Genomic DNA, 14,521 nt, shown 5'->3' with positions numbered 1-14,521 from the left:
GACTCTATTGGGACACTTCAAACCTTTGGAGGTTTTGAAAACTTGAAAGGATCCCTGTTCTTTAAAGAGCAACCTTCAAATTCCCAAGTGAGAGTCTGCCTTGAGGCCATCTTTAACAGTCCCTCAGAAGAAGGACCATTGCTGCCCAAGGGAAATGTGCACAAGGGCCAATATTGACTCAGTGTTCCCTTTGCTTCCCAGATTCCATCTGATTGACATTTCCAGGAGGGCTGTCCTGAGTGGGAAGAAGAGACAGAGGGAGAGCCTGTGAGATCAGGCAGGTGCAATCCCTCTGTAGTTCCACTTACAGATGTGTACAGTTATATTTATGTATCTATGTAGTTGTATTTATAGATTTATATAGTTGTATTTCTATGTCTATATAGTTGTAGTAATAGATCTGAGTAGTTAAATTGATATAGGCAGTTGTAGATGTATATTTGTTGTAGTAGTTGTAGTTGTTTTTTATATGTGTAGTTGTATTTATAGATGTGCACAGTTGCATTTATAGAAGTTTAATTACGTTATAAATGGTCACAGTTATATTTATATGTCTGTAGGTATATGGAACTTTAGATAGATAGGTTGATTTTTGAATAAATATAGGCAGCTTTTTAAGCTCTTTCCCTGCTCTGCTTCCTCTCTCACCTCCTCCTTTTGCCCCTGTGCCCCCTCTGTCCCCTCTTTCTGTGCTGGCTCCGAGCTGGCGGCCGGGCCGGGCGGAGCAGCAGCTGCAGCCCCGGTGTCCCTGGAGCAGTGGGAGCTGCCGGCGGCCGCAGGCACTGTGCCCTGAGGAGCTGCTGGAGGGCGGTGAGCCAGAGGGGCTGGGGAGAGGTGACACTGAAGGGACGGTGATGTTGAGGTGCTGGTGGGGCTGAGGGGATGGTGGGGTGCAGAAGGGAATGGTGGGGATTGAAGGGACTGGGAGAACTAAGGGAATGGTGGAGCAGAGAGGTGTGGAGGAGCTGCTGGGGATGGTGGGGACTGAGGGGACAGGGAAGCGGCACAGGCTAAGGGGGGTGTTAGGACTGAGGGAGCTGGGAGGACTGAGCGGAATGGCAGGAACTGAGGGCTCAGAGGGAGCTGAGGGGACCAGTGGGGCTGAGGGAATTGGGAAAAGTGGGGAATGAATGGTGGGACTGAGGGGCAGAAGTTCCGCAAGGGAAGTGGCACAGGCTGAGGGGGGTGGCAGGTCTAAGGGGACTCGATGGGTCTGAAGGGAGTGAGGGGGGGTGAGAAAAATTTGAGGGTCTGCAGGAACTGGCAGGACTGGGGGTTTGCTGAGGGCATGGCAGGGCTGAGGGGATGGAGGGGGCCAGCAGGGAGCACAGAGGGGTCTGGGACTGTGACTCTGCCAGGCTGTGGAACCAATTCCAAAGCCTCCACTTTTGCCACAGCTGCCCTGAATTCCTTGAGAAGAGCCGGAGAGTGACGGGAGGCAGCAGGGAGAAGCTGAAGGCCGCCAGCAAGAGCAGCGAACGGGGACCTGCTGCTGCCGCCCGAGAGCCTGGGTGAGGCCCCAGGGCCGCTGAGGCAGGGTGGGCGTGAGGCTGGCGTGGGCTTTGGCCGCAGGCACTGGCCGGCTGGGCAGGAGCGGGCCCTGCCCGTGCTGGGGCCGCTCAGCGCGGCTGCCCCGGGCGGCACAGGGGCTGTCCTTGGGCAAGGCAGCTGTGCCGGCAGGGCCCGGGAGCGGTGCCGGCTGTGCCGCGCTGCCGGGGCTGCGGGACGGTCCCGCCGGGGCTGCGCTCGCCACAGCCTGGCCCGCTGGGCCTGGTTTTTCTTTCTAAGCCTCCTGGGGAGGCTCTGAGATTTCTCTTCCCTGATGGAAGTGCAGCTGCTGCCAAGGGAAACGTCCCGATCCTGACTCAGTGTTCCCTTTGCTTCCCAGATGTCCCATCTGCTGTCGCTGTCCAGGAGAGCTGCTCTGCACGGGAGGAAGAGACAGAGGGAGAGCCTAGGAACATCAGCATCTGCAGTCCCTCCTGATTTAGTTCTGTTTATAGATCTGTAGAGTTGGATAATTAGAGGTGTAGGGGTATTTATGTAAGTAGATTGATACTTGTGTGGTGTCAGGAATGAGGCCACACTCAATTTAAACTTTATAATTTAATTTATTAAAGTCACAGGCCAAATTCCCTTATTGAAATTACTCATCTGGGTTACAGCAATTAGAGACACTTTAAGCTAATTCAGCTATGAACCCAAGGTACAGCACCCGCAACACTACACATTCCTGCAGCTAGTCCCGAGCAGGAGCACACCTCTTCAGTCTGTGACACAGGGTTTTATCACCTCATGGCCCCTCCCATCACCGCCCACTCTTCCTCCCTTGAGGTCCGAAGTGATTGGTGGGATCCATGTAAGAGTCTGTTTAATTGGTTCAAGTTTAGGAATGATGTTTCGAGGTACTCCACTGGTAAAGTCTCTTTGTCCAATCACTCGTCCATTTCTAGGGGTGTCAGTCTCTTGGTCCTCCCTCCTCAGGGTGGAGTCATCAGGCTGTCAGGGTTTCGGCGGGAAAGTTCCTCATTAAAATTCAGCGTTGCTACGGAGCTTGCTGACAGGCCAACAGTTGGTTTCTAAATACAGCTGGCTGGAAAATCCCTCTTGAGTTTTCTTTTCTACTGAAGCACAACTTAATTCATAGATTAGTTAAAGGAATATAACTTTATAGCACATTCTGAACTTTTCGGTTTAACCTGAACATTTGATTAATGCTTAACTTTAACATGAACATTTGAAAAGTGTAACAATAGTAAAACTCAGAGAGTTTAACTTTTATAATTCAAATTAATTGTTTAATTATGCAATTTTAATTAATAACACAAACTACTTAACTATTATTCATTAATGCAAAAGCCAACTTTTCCAACTTTTATTTATAACAACTCCCCCCTTTTAGCCATGGTTGATTGGCTTTTGCATTAGGCAAAGGTTGATAATTCTTCCTGGATAGTATTAAGATGTCTGAAATTATCATAAATTTGTTTTGCTTTTTCAGCAGTTTTCCTGTCCATTCTCTTTTCTTTGATGTTTAATATCTATCTATCTGGTTTTGGGGGTGGAAGATTGGCTTGGAGGTCTTGAATTAAAGGCATATTTTGGACAACAGAGGTTATTAATTGTATAAAACAAGGGATTAGACAGGGAAGAAAAATGAGGCCTAATAGTGAGAATCCAATAATAACTAATGCCTTTTCCACCATTTGCCACTAAAAAGATTTTCCCACCACTCGGCGGTAGTAATTGAGTGCCATTTTTGGACAGGAACATGAGCGATTTTCCGGATATTCTTTGCTCCATTTAATACAGTCTCTCCATGATCATCTATGTGCAGGCAGCCATCAGAGTTGTTAAACTCACCACATACTCCACCATCTTTGGCTAGTAAATAATCCAATGCAAGTCGGTTTTGATATATAGCAGTTCTAGTTTGACTTTGTTATGTGCTCACTAACTCTCAAGCTGAAGAGGTTTGGTTGGTAATTATTTCGATAAGTGCCTGTGGCCGTATTATTCTATTTAGCATATAGATGGGAGTTCTGTACCCCCAGCTTCTGTCTTGGTCCCAAGTGGCCGGTCCATACGTTTCTGAAATTCGCTCAGGTGGCCATTCTTCATTACCCCACCTTTGTGTTCCTCCAATGGCGTATCTTTTGGTTCTTTTTAATTCATTGTAAAGGGGAATTCCCAGATTTTGTCCTGCTTCTTCCAATAGCAGGAAAAAACCTGGTTGGATTGCCCCTAGGGTGCAACTTCCACGCCATCTTGGTGGTAACTTTGAATAGGCTTTTTGGCCACATATCCAGAGTAGCTCACTTGGAGCTCTGCAGGCACTCTCGGCCAGCGCTCAGGGCTCCAGCGCTCCCGCGGGAACGATGCAGGGCGTTGCTGCCCAGCTCCTGATATCCCCCGAGCCCACGCAAGGGAACGCTCCCCGTGCATTGCCCCAAAATCAGACTGCCAGCCAGCAAGAGCGAGCTGTCCGAAAACACAGCCCCTTCAGGAGAGTGTCCCCTTTCAGGAGAGTGCCAGGCTTCCAGCAGTGCCTGCTGCAGAGCTGGAAGCTGCTGCCCACGCTTACTCTTTGAGCTGACAGATCTTGTCCTCCCTGCTGGCCATCTGCATCGCAGCCGTCCAGTCCTCGTAGAGGTCGGTGACGAGGAGCTTGCTGGGGATGCTTTGCAGGAAGTCCTGCAATGCCAAGGGCTGCCGGTGAGCCTTGGAGCACGGTGGCCCAGGCAGGAGCCGCTGCAGCTGCAGCTCAGGAGGACTCACCTTGAGGACCATGGCCAGCAGCAGCACCGGCTGGCTTGCCATGTCGACGGGCATTTGTCCTGTACCTTTGAAAGCAGTGTGTTTTCCCTCCCTCAAGGAGACTTTGAGCTTTAAATAACTGGATTTACACTTAAAACAAGACATTTGTTTTATGGTTGAACTTGGCCTTGTGAGAAACAAAGCCCACTCCTCTTTTTGGGGTTTTATAAATTTAATAGGGGACAAAGGTCACTTAAAGCAAGTGGACAGCACTGGCTGCATAGCTCATAGCCAGAGGCACGCACACTTACACAAACTTCCTGTTTATATGCTTTAACATTATGCATATTAATAAACCAGAGTGTATGTGCATAGTTTCCCTGAGAACTAATTTACATTTTTTTTAGAAGAGATTAACATAGTTCCTCCCCTGATCTGCCTTTTAGAGCATGTGTAATGTGATCATGAGGGTCTTTGGGGGTCTTTTCAGATGAAGGCTCAGGTTTTCCTCACATCTTGAACTTTTCAACTTTGGAGCATGCGCAGTTATGGTGTTCCTAGGTCTTTCTGGATCCAACTGGTTTAAATTCTTTACTTTGTGGCTAATTGGTTCCACTGTTGCCAACTTCTCATTAGTACATCCTGCTGCTTCCCTATCTAGCTATACTTTTCTATTTTTGAGATTATTCACCTGGCGAGTTTCTGTTTATTTAAGCATTAAGTGATTAGTTAACCATATACTAGCTATTACGTTGTATAGAAAGTTATGATTCAGGTTATATTGGTATCTTATAACTCAAGCTATATGAGCATCTTGTAACTTTGACCCCAGTTATAATGTTAACTAGTTAATATCTGCATAGCAAAGCTATGCTTAACATATTTGCACATATTTCCTAACATATTCTAATACATAATATTTCTTACATTTCACTACCTGTGAAAGCCAATGCTCTAATAGTTGCTTATCAGCCTTAAGGGTCTTTTTCAGTGTAAATGATTCTGTTGTTCTATATTATCATATCCTGGGGTGATGAATATTCAGTGCCTCATTCAGTGGGACTGGTAGTTCTTCCCTTTGTGCCTTGTTCAAAGCCTGCACATACTAGTCCAGTCTGTCTAGTGAATGCAGCCACAGTTCTCCACAATATTTTAGCACGTGTTTGACAGCAAACACTTCTGTTTGACAACAAACATTCTGTGATTCCGTGCTTTGAATGCACATTCCATTGATTTTTCCCCTGTGGGCTGCAGCTTCTGTAGCTCTCTCACAACTGAAAGTGTTGGCAGATGGACATTTGATTTAAGTGACTTCCTTGCGTTTGCACGAGGAGGAACCACCCACAGCTGGCAGTCCTGGGCCGGTATCTGGTACTTGGAAATTCGTGTACGAGAAAGGGCACGCCAGGAGAGCCTGTGTGATGTATGAAATTGTGTGTGGTGCAGAAAATTAGGAGTCATTTACTAATTAGCAAAGTGTAAAGTAACATTTACTGAGCACAGCTAGGACAGCCACAGAGAAGGGAACTGAGACTTTTATGTATTTGGATTTTTATTCTGTAATACCCTGTATCACTTACACATGTAAGAGAGAAGGACGGTACCAGCCAGTAAAACTGGTCCTACAGAAAAATGTCCCTTTTAACTTTTTATTTCAGATGAACTGGTTGTCAGCAGTTTTCCAAGGGAACATCCTACAGACATTCTGCAGTACATGATGCTGGGTTACAGTTTGCTTCCAGGGAATAAGGAAAACTACTCTGGCAAGCCTTGACAGAGCAGGGTCAGACCTTTTTGTTTGGTGGGACTTACAGATACGTCCACCGCAACATTTTTGATTTGCTTTCCCTTCCTTATGTTGCTAAAAAACCCCCAAGTCGTGGTATAAATTAGGTCTTCCAGCAATTTATGACAAAACAATACACACTGAGGATATGAGAGCCCAGAGGACAGATTACATATCTCCTGCTGGTCTGGTGGGGCAAGAGCCTCCTGGTCTCTCAAGCTATTTATGTTAACCACTTCCAACATGCTGACTGCCAACAGCAGCAAGCCCATTTGTGTTAAGGAACAGATACGAAAAGGCTTGAAGGGGATCTGCCAGTATTTTGTCAGCATGACCAGAGACTCTGCCATCCTTTACCTCTTCAAAGGTCAGATGAAAATTTTTCTCCTTCTGTTATGGTTATTGCAATGCCAGTGACCATGACAGCAGCAAGATCAGCTACCTGAAAGGAGGTTGTAGCCAGGAGGGGATCGGCCTCTTCCGCCGGGCAGTGACAGGACAAGAGGACACAGCCTCAAGCTGCACCTGCAGAGGTCCAGGTTGGATGTCACAAAGAATTTGTTCCTTGAAAGGGTTGTCAAGCATTGGAATGGGCTGCCCAGGGCAGTAGTGGAATCACCATCCCTGGAAGTGTTCAAGATACAACTGGATGTGGCAATTAATGCTGTGGTTTAGTTGACAAGGTGGTGATCAGTCAAAGGTTGGACTCCATAATCTTGGAGGTCTTTTCCGAACTTAATGATTCTCTGGTTTTCTAATTCTCCGATTCCAGAAAAAGATTTCCCTTTGTCTGGACAATCAACACCTAATCCACAGAATCATTTGCAGTTATTTTCAGCTTGGACAATATCCCTGTGCATGTGGGGTGTGTGCACAAAAACTCCAAGAAAACATTCCTCTCTCACTCTTTTTGAGCAAGGAATTTGTTTCCCTGAAATCCAAACTGCATCTGAGCCCTTTTTGATTCCAACAATCCGTTTTATATTCTGAACCTGCTGATTCATTTCCTCAGTACACCTTCCCTGTCACATCCTATTTGCTTTATGCTACTGGTACTGCTCTCTCAAGTGATGAATCTTTCTTTGCTGTCCAGGAAGTCGGAATGAATTCCAGAGTCCCAAACGGGGAATTAATTTGTCATGATTTCAGGAAGCCCTCTTAGGTGCCTGTGGCATTAGCTCTCTTCACCCGATCCAAGCTGTGGTGCCTCAGAATGCTCTCATGAAGGACAGAGGTGAAGTGGTGAGGAATATTCCTTTTGTGATGTGCTGTGGCCGTGTCTTTCCATGTTTATGTTTGCTTGCGTGCATGGGCAATGGTGGCAGAACAGCTCTGGGAACCTGTTCCCATGTGGACATTCTGGTGCTGCACTGGACTGTCAACTATCTGCTCATTTCATCCTGTCAGATTTGAGAGTTGCACACAAAATGTCACTTTTTAATTTAAATGGTAAGTTAGTGTAAGTATTTTCCTTTTGTTTCTTAAATTACCTTTTCAGTAGAATAAAAGTCTTACTGACCAAGCAATACAGTCTGAGGAGCACAAAAATGATTTGCAAATTGAATCTTAGATCAGTTAAAGAAAACCTATCAGAAAAGAAGCTGACTGAGTAACCAAAATTAAGTCAGAAATGATTTTGAGTTGCTTGTTGGGTTGGTCCTTAATGACAGGTTCTCCCCACACAGAGTTTAGCTGAATTCTGGTGCTTTCAGTGCTTTCATTTTGGCAAATTTTGGGGAGGGTATGGACAAGCACCTATGAATTGGGTAAACAAAGTGGATTTAAGTATTTTAATAACGCAGACTTCTACCATCTGTAAAATTTTCCTGTAGTCCCTCTACATATTAGCACAAATATTTGTGTCCCCAAGTCTAATCTCTGCTTTATTGCTTTCCTGAAATACTGCTTATTTCCTGAAGTAATGTTTATTTCCTGAAATACTTCTTTTGCTTCAGGACAACGTGCAACTGAGATGTTACTGTATGATTTTCATACTTCATCCTTTTAGAACTACACATTGGATCTCTGTCATCATTGTATATGCAGCTAATATGTGTATTTCTTTTATTTCATTTTCTACTGGACAGGGGCTAATATAGAATTCTATTGCATTTGTATATAACATATTTGAAACATGAAGAACAACAGCTTTTATGTGCATCAATTTATCTACACAATTATCCATGGTTTTGAGAAGAGATTTTGTACTAATCTTTCTGTTTTTACACTGTTTTTCAGATTTAAAGCCAAGCATTCATTTGCTTAAAAATAGGTGTCCAGCACTGATTTTTACTGCTAACAATTCCTGCAGGCTTAAAAAGGGTGAAGATTGAAGCAAAACAAGAGACTCATTTTGTTGTGGTGTTTGGTTTATCAGAAAAGGTAAGTTTTACATTTGTTATTGTTTTTCTAATTCTCTCTTTCAAAAGAAAATAGGAAAAAAAGGAAGTGGAAGAAATACATCCAAAGTGCCATCCATCCAATGTGGAAATGAGTGTAGAAGGGTTTGGCAGAGGCCTCTGTGAATGCAGCCAGGCTGTGGCACTGATTCTCCTGAGCTCCAGCTGCACATCTCTTCCTCATGGTCATTATTTCCTGGTGTTTGACCTGGTGTCCTCTCTCAGAAGGACTCTATTGCTCCCAGTTTGTACAGATTTTAACTGCTTTTCCTAGGAATCCTGAATGTGGTCAAGAATCTTTCAGGCTGTTTCCACAGTGGATCCTAATGAGCTCAGTGAAAGCTCAGCCCTTTGGCAGCTGCCTTGGGAAGTGAAGGTGTTTTCTGCTGAGATGCTGGTGGCTCCTCATTTCAGTTTATGATGGCTCATGGCTCTCCAGCCCGGGGCCTCAGCCCTCAAGACCTGCTAAGCTTTTGATTGAACAAAGGGCTGTAATCACCTTGCTGAGGATTTTATTTAAGAGGCTCTCAGGAAGTAAAGAAGGAACAAGACAGAGCTGGGAAAAGGCAGCTGGGTTAGAGACAAATAAAATGGATGTGCATCAGTGGGTGCCCTGTGGTCATTCCTGAGCATTTTATGGTAGAAAGGTAAAATATAAAAGCACTAATCCCCTGAACAGGCTAAACAGCACCAGGTGTGCCTGAGCTGAAACCACAGAAGCAGAGAGGTAATTGGAAGAAATTTCAAATACCATTTCTGTCTGTGTCTTTGCAGATCACCATAGAAAGCCAGTTGAAGTGTTTGCTGTACTTTTTATCTGTATTTATTACATGTTAAAACAGAGGGAGGAGCCCCCCTCTGAAGCTGTACTCTCAAAATACTTCGACTGTTCTCCAAACCTGAAAGGTGGAATGTGTGATGGAGAGGCTACAAAAAGAAGGTTGGAAATACAGAAAAGGCTTGTAATTGATTTCTTCCTGAAGAGCTGATTTTACAATTTTGCAAGGCTGATAAAAGTTCATCTGTCATTTGAATGTGAGGCAGTAAAGGTGAAGTGAAAGATGCAGAACTGATCTTTGAAAACACATCTGAAATTTGGCAAAAAGGAGTCAGGAACATTGTGTTGTGACACTGTAGTCATGACTGAGAAATCTGGAAATTAAAAAAAAAAAGAACAAATGAATAGGTAGAATTCAGAATCAACTCAATCAAGAACAAGATAAAGAAACACATTCACCATGACAAGAACTGACAGTCAGCACAAGGCCCTGCATTAAGGATGAATTTGTGTAGTATTTGTGAGAACTGGGAATTAATAGAAGAGAGAGATTGAATCAGAAAGCGCTGATGGATCTTTAACAGAAATCATTCTTTCAGAAGGCTGAGTTTTATGACAAACTCGTCCATGCTTATCTTTGATTGCTGCAGTTAATTAAGTGTTGTAGCACAGCGGGGATGTGGTGGGCACTGGATGGGTAGAAGGCATTGAGAAAAATTCAAACTGCATCAGAATAAGCAAGATTTTTGTTAAAACTAAGGGGTGTTTTTTATTTTATTGAAGTGACATCAGCTTTTTAGCATTTTACAGTAACAGAGCTCACATTTACTCACCTCACTGAATCTTGGGGGTTATAGTTACCAGTTTGTCACAGATACTGCACTGAGAATTAGCCTTGGGTTCTTGCTCTTAGTTTCTGAATATCTTTAATAATGATTACAATGTTCTTTAGCTATTAGAGTTTTACCTTGCCTTTTTTTTTTATTTGCATGCAACCTTTTTATCTCTGAAATCAACATAGCAAGTAAACAATTCAAGGGGAAGCAGGAAGAATGGTGGACGTTCAGTGTAGTGAATGTGAATGCACATTTCAAATACTTGGTCACTTAACCAAATGAATGTGATGTTAATTGATGGGGTTAGGAGAACAGAAAAATACAACAGGCAAGACACAAAATAAAAATGTGTGAAAAGTAATGAGAGTGGTCACTATTAATGAAGTTCATGGACTAGAAAAGCTATGACACAGTGCTGCTGACCCCCCTCTGAAATGGTGAGTGTAGAGCTGCAATGCGATTCCAGTGGAAAGACTCAAGTATGTGTGAAAACTCAAGTAAAGGCAAAGAAAAGAGAAAAGAAAGAAAGAAAAAAACCCAAAAAACCCCAAAAGACTGAGGTTACTAGTACTTCTACTGGGGCCCGTAATAACAGGACAAGGGTCAAAAGTTCTAAACCAAGAGCAGGTAGATTTAGATTGGACCTAGGGAAGAAAATTTTTATGATGAGAGAGGTGAGGCCCTGGCACAGGTTGTCCCAAGAAGCTGTGACTGCCCCTGGATCCCTGGAAGTGTCCAAGGGCCAGGTTGGATGGGACTTGGAACAACCTGGGATAGTGGAAGGTGTCCCTGCCCATGGCAGGGGTTGGGACTGGTCTTTGAGGTCCCTTCCAACCCAAAATATTCTGTGATTCTGTGTTTCTAACCAGAAAGTGTATCTGGAAAGTCTTATCCTGACAAAGAAGATCAGTAAAATTGCCAAAGAGGGATAAAGGTGTTTGTTGTGGCTCTGCTTTCTTTGGAAAGCAACGCACTGGCCAAAACCCAGTGATTTGTTTTTGCCACTCTGAATGTCTTCTCTCGATGGATTAGATGCCATCCTACTGAATCTCTTGCTCTCAGGATGAGTTGCCTGGAACTGGTATTCTAATTCATATTTCTCTTACATGCCAGCTAGCTTACATTTTAAATTGAGTTGTTCATAAACGAGCACTGTGATGCACTTAAAAGAAAATTACTTTCTTTGTGCTAAAAATCCAATATTACATGTTAATTGTGCCAGTGTGTAGCTAATTAACCAGTGTGTAGCTTCTCCCTAAGAGATAATGGGTGTATCCATGGATTGGTAGAGTGACTGAAACTTGCAGCTCTCCCCCCGAAAGGAGAGTTTTTAAGTGATGCACATTGCACAGTTCTTCTTCTTTTTACTGACAGGTGACAAAGGCTGGGAAGAGAAAGAGGGACACTGGAAATGAAAGTGAACAAGATACTTCTATGGATATGATTTTAGAAGAGCCGACTTTCAGAAGAAATGATTCATTCTTGTTCTCTTACTGACTGTACTGCAGAGCCTGAAACCTCATAGACAAATCTCTGAAGCCACAAGTGTCTTCAACATTTACTAGGGTGGTAAAAGTCCAGAAAAATCATTACATCTTGGATGTTCCCTTGTCTTTCATACTCCATAAATACACCTAGTAAGAGGATTATGAAAATGGCACCTGAACTTGTACTGTGGCCAAATTATAGTTTTACTCTGAGCTTGTTTTCAAAATCTTCTTATTAACACCATGAACTTGGTTTACATGGCAAGGTTTGTTGGGGTGGATCACCAGTTTAGGAAAGGACAAAAATTACTGAGCAGCAACTGGGAGAGAGAATACATGAGAGGAATGTTGGGGAAGATGAAACAGGAAAGCCTTATAAATATGATTGCCTGACAAAAGATTTTGGGAATATGAAAACTATAAGTGACATCGAAATGAAAGCCACCTTTGAGATACCAAGTCTTAGTTACTGAACAACTGGAAAACAATGGTTTGGCCGACTGAAGGTAATCCCCTCTTGATTGAACAATATGCTCTGCTTGCAAACAGGTCCAAGGGTCAGAGCAGACCCTAGTGAAGGGGTCCAAAGAGTAGTTTTTAGGAGCTAAAATGTAACACTCTATGGTACTGTAATAACTCTTATAGGCTGTATGTAAATGCTATAGGATTTGTATCTTGTACTAGATTGGCTAGTGAGAATTAGAATATTCAGTACAGAAGATGATTTATTGTATTGTAAGGAGGACTTCGGTCTCTCTCTCTCTCTCTCTCTCTCCCTTACTTACTTCCTCTTCGCTCACTCTTACTCCGCTCTTACCTACTTGCTCTTACTTTACATTCTTGCTCTCTTGGGCCTGCTCCGAGCTGCAGCTGGCAGCTCCAAGCAGTGCCCCTGTACCCACGCCCTTTGCAATAAACCACATGTTCCAAGATCTGACTTCAGAGATCTCTCGTCTCCGTCCGTCCCGACCGTCCAACCCACCCAAGCTCCTACAAGGAACAAGCACCAAGGTCAAAGAAGAGCCAAGTCTCTGTTCCAGAGGCCTGAGCTGATTCCCCTACAATCCATGAGGAAGAGCATGGGGAGGCAGGCTGTCCTCAGCTGCCCAGGGAGGTCCATGATGGAGCTGACAACCACCTTGAGGACCCCATGCTGGAGCAAGGGGATGTGCCCCTGAAGGAAGCTGTGGCCCTTGGAGAGCCTGTGCTGGAGCAGGCTCCTGGCAGGAGCTGAGATCCATGGAGAGGAGCCTGTGCAGGAGCAGGTTTTCTGGCAGGACCTGTGACCCCATGGAAAGGACCCATGCTGGAGCAATTAATGGGGAACTGCAGCCTGTGGGAAGGACCCACACCGGAGAGTTCATGGACTGTAGACCACAATGGAGCAGGGAGGAACATGAGGGGAAAGGAGCAGCACAGACAGTGTGTGATGAACTGACCACAGCCCCCTTCCCTGTCCCCCTGTGGCTACTTGTGGGAAGGAGGGAGGGAAGTCGGGAACAGGAGAAAAAGGAGGGGTGGGGAGAAGGTTAACTCAAAAGCAGGTCCCTCATCCCCAGAGAAAGCCCCTGTTTGTCCAGTGCAGGAAATTGCAATATACTTTCCATAGCATGGCTTTCCTCTGATCATAGTTTCTGCTCCTTCTGAAGCTGTTTTATGAAGTAGAGATGTGACAGAGGTGGTTTATGCACGTGACCTTGTCAAGTGACATAGGAAGGAGTTGCAAAAGGACACGAAGGACTGTCTCATAAATAACAAAGTATTTGCTCAAGTTCACTGCCCTTATGAGAAACAGTGATCTGCATTAAAATTAAAATAAGGTAAATAAAACCATTGGGAAGTGCTATGAGAGAAAAAGCTCAGCATTCCTGAGTGGTGGGAGAGAAATGCAGAGCCACCTCAAAGCACACAAAGTGTTCACATTAAGCTGGGATTCCTCACAGGCCCTGGAATCTGCTGATGCTCATCCCAGCTGTTCTGCATCCCTGTTGAGTTTAGCACTGACAGGACAGACTGAAGTGACATCTGGTTTCTGATGGACTCAGCCCCAGTGTAACTTCCAAGATGAGCAAATTACTACAGCCTTAGGGCCTTCAGCTGCAACTCCAGAGCCTGAATTCTGACCCTTGGGCATTCTCCCTTCAGAGCTTCCCTTTTCTCTGCCTGTGGGACATTTTCTGCCTGGAGAAATGGAAATTTCTGTTCCCTTTGCGTTGTCTGATCCAGACTGCTGGCATGTGATGAGTCAATGTGTAACAAGATTTCTTTGAACCTTTGAGCAGTGTCTCAGGAATGGTTATAGAAACAAGCACAGGGGAAGGGGAGGGTAGGACTTGGTTATTTCTGAGGAAAGGGAAGGTTTAGAGGCATTTATATAGGGATTTTGTCATGATCACTTTTTCTAGTCTCATTTCACTGTAGTGGAGAGGGCCCAGTTAGCTTGGAGTTTTTGTGGGTCTGACATAAAGAGAATCTCATCTCAGAAGAGAAACCTACGCTGCTTGGTCCTGATTTCCAGCTAGGAAGGCCAAGCTATGTAACTTTTCCTTTTTTTAGACCAAAGTCAGTTTGAGGCTCAGTTCTGGCACAGCTTGGCATTACATTTACACCTATCTCCAGATATTACAGTAAGAACAACTCCAGGGCACATCCAGAGAGCCCCAGACCAGGTGACATCCCAATTCCTCTATCAGGTAAACTTGCTCTTGTTTGTAGCAATACAGTGGTGCTAAAACAGGCAGTAGCTGGATTAAATTCTACTTTGTAAGGAACAAAACATTATCAAAGCTGGACAGACACCCAGTTGCTGTTTGTTAGCAGAAGGAAAAGCACCTTCTTTTGACTTGCTCAGAAACGATCACTGACTAAATTTGTAAATCAGAATTGTTCTGAGTTTTTAGTAAGGACACAACTATTGCTTAGCAACCAGAATGTTTCCTTTAGACAATAAGAATTAAACAAGCACATAATTCACATCA

At 44.3% G+C, this 14,521-nt stretch overlaps 1 long non-coding RNA gene across 1 annotated transcript; it reads left to right on the top strand.

Moving 5' to 3' along the window:
* Window positions 1-519: 519 nt before the first annotated feature.
* LOC138103992 (uncharacterized) lies at window positions 520-2,945 on the top strand. Its single transcript, XR_011147911.1, has 3 exons — window positions 520-810; window positions 1,398-1,511; window positions 1,889-2,945. It is a non-coding gene; the product is annotated as an uncharacterized lncRNA (long non-coding RNA).
* The last annotated feature ends 11,576 nt before the right edge of the window (window positions 2,946-14,521 follow it).

This window comes from Aphelocoma coerulescens (assembly GCF_041296385.1).
Source record: "Aphelocoma coerulescens isolate FSJ_1873_10779 chromosome Z unlocalized genomic scaffold, UR_Acoe_1.0 ChrZ_unloc_scaf_3, whole genome shotgun sequence".
NCBI classification, from domain to species: Eukaryota; Metazoa; Chordata; class Aves; order Passeriformes; family Corvidae; genus Aphelocoma; species Aphelocoma coerulescens.
Note: the sequence above shows the minus strand (reverse complement) of the source record. Positions and strands in the feature narration are given on the sequence as shown.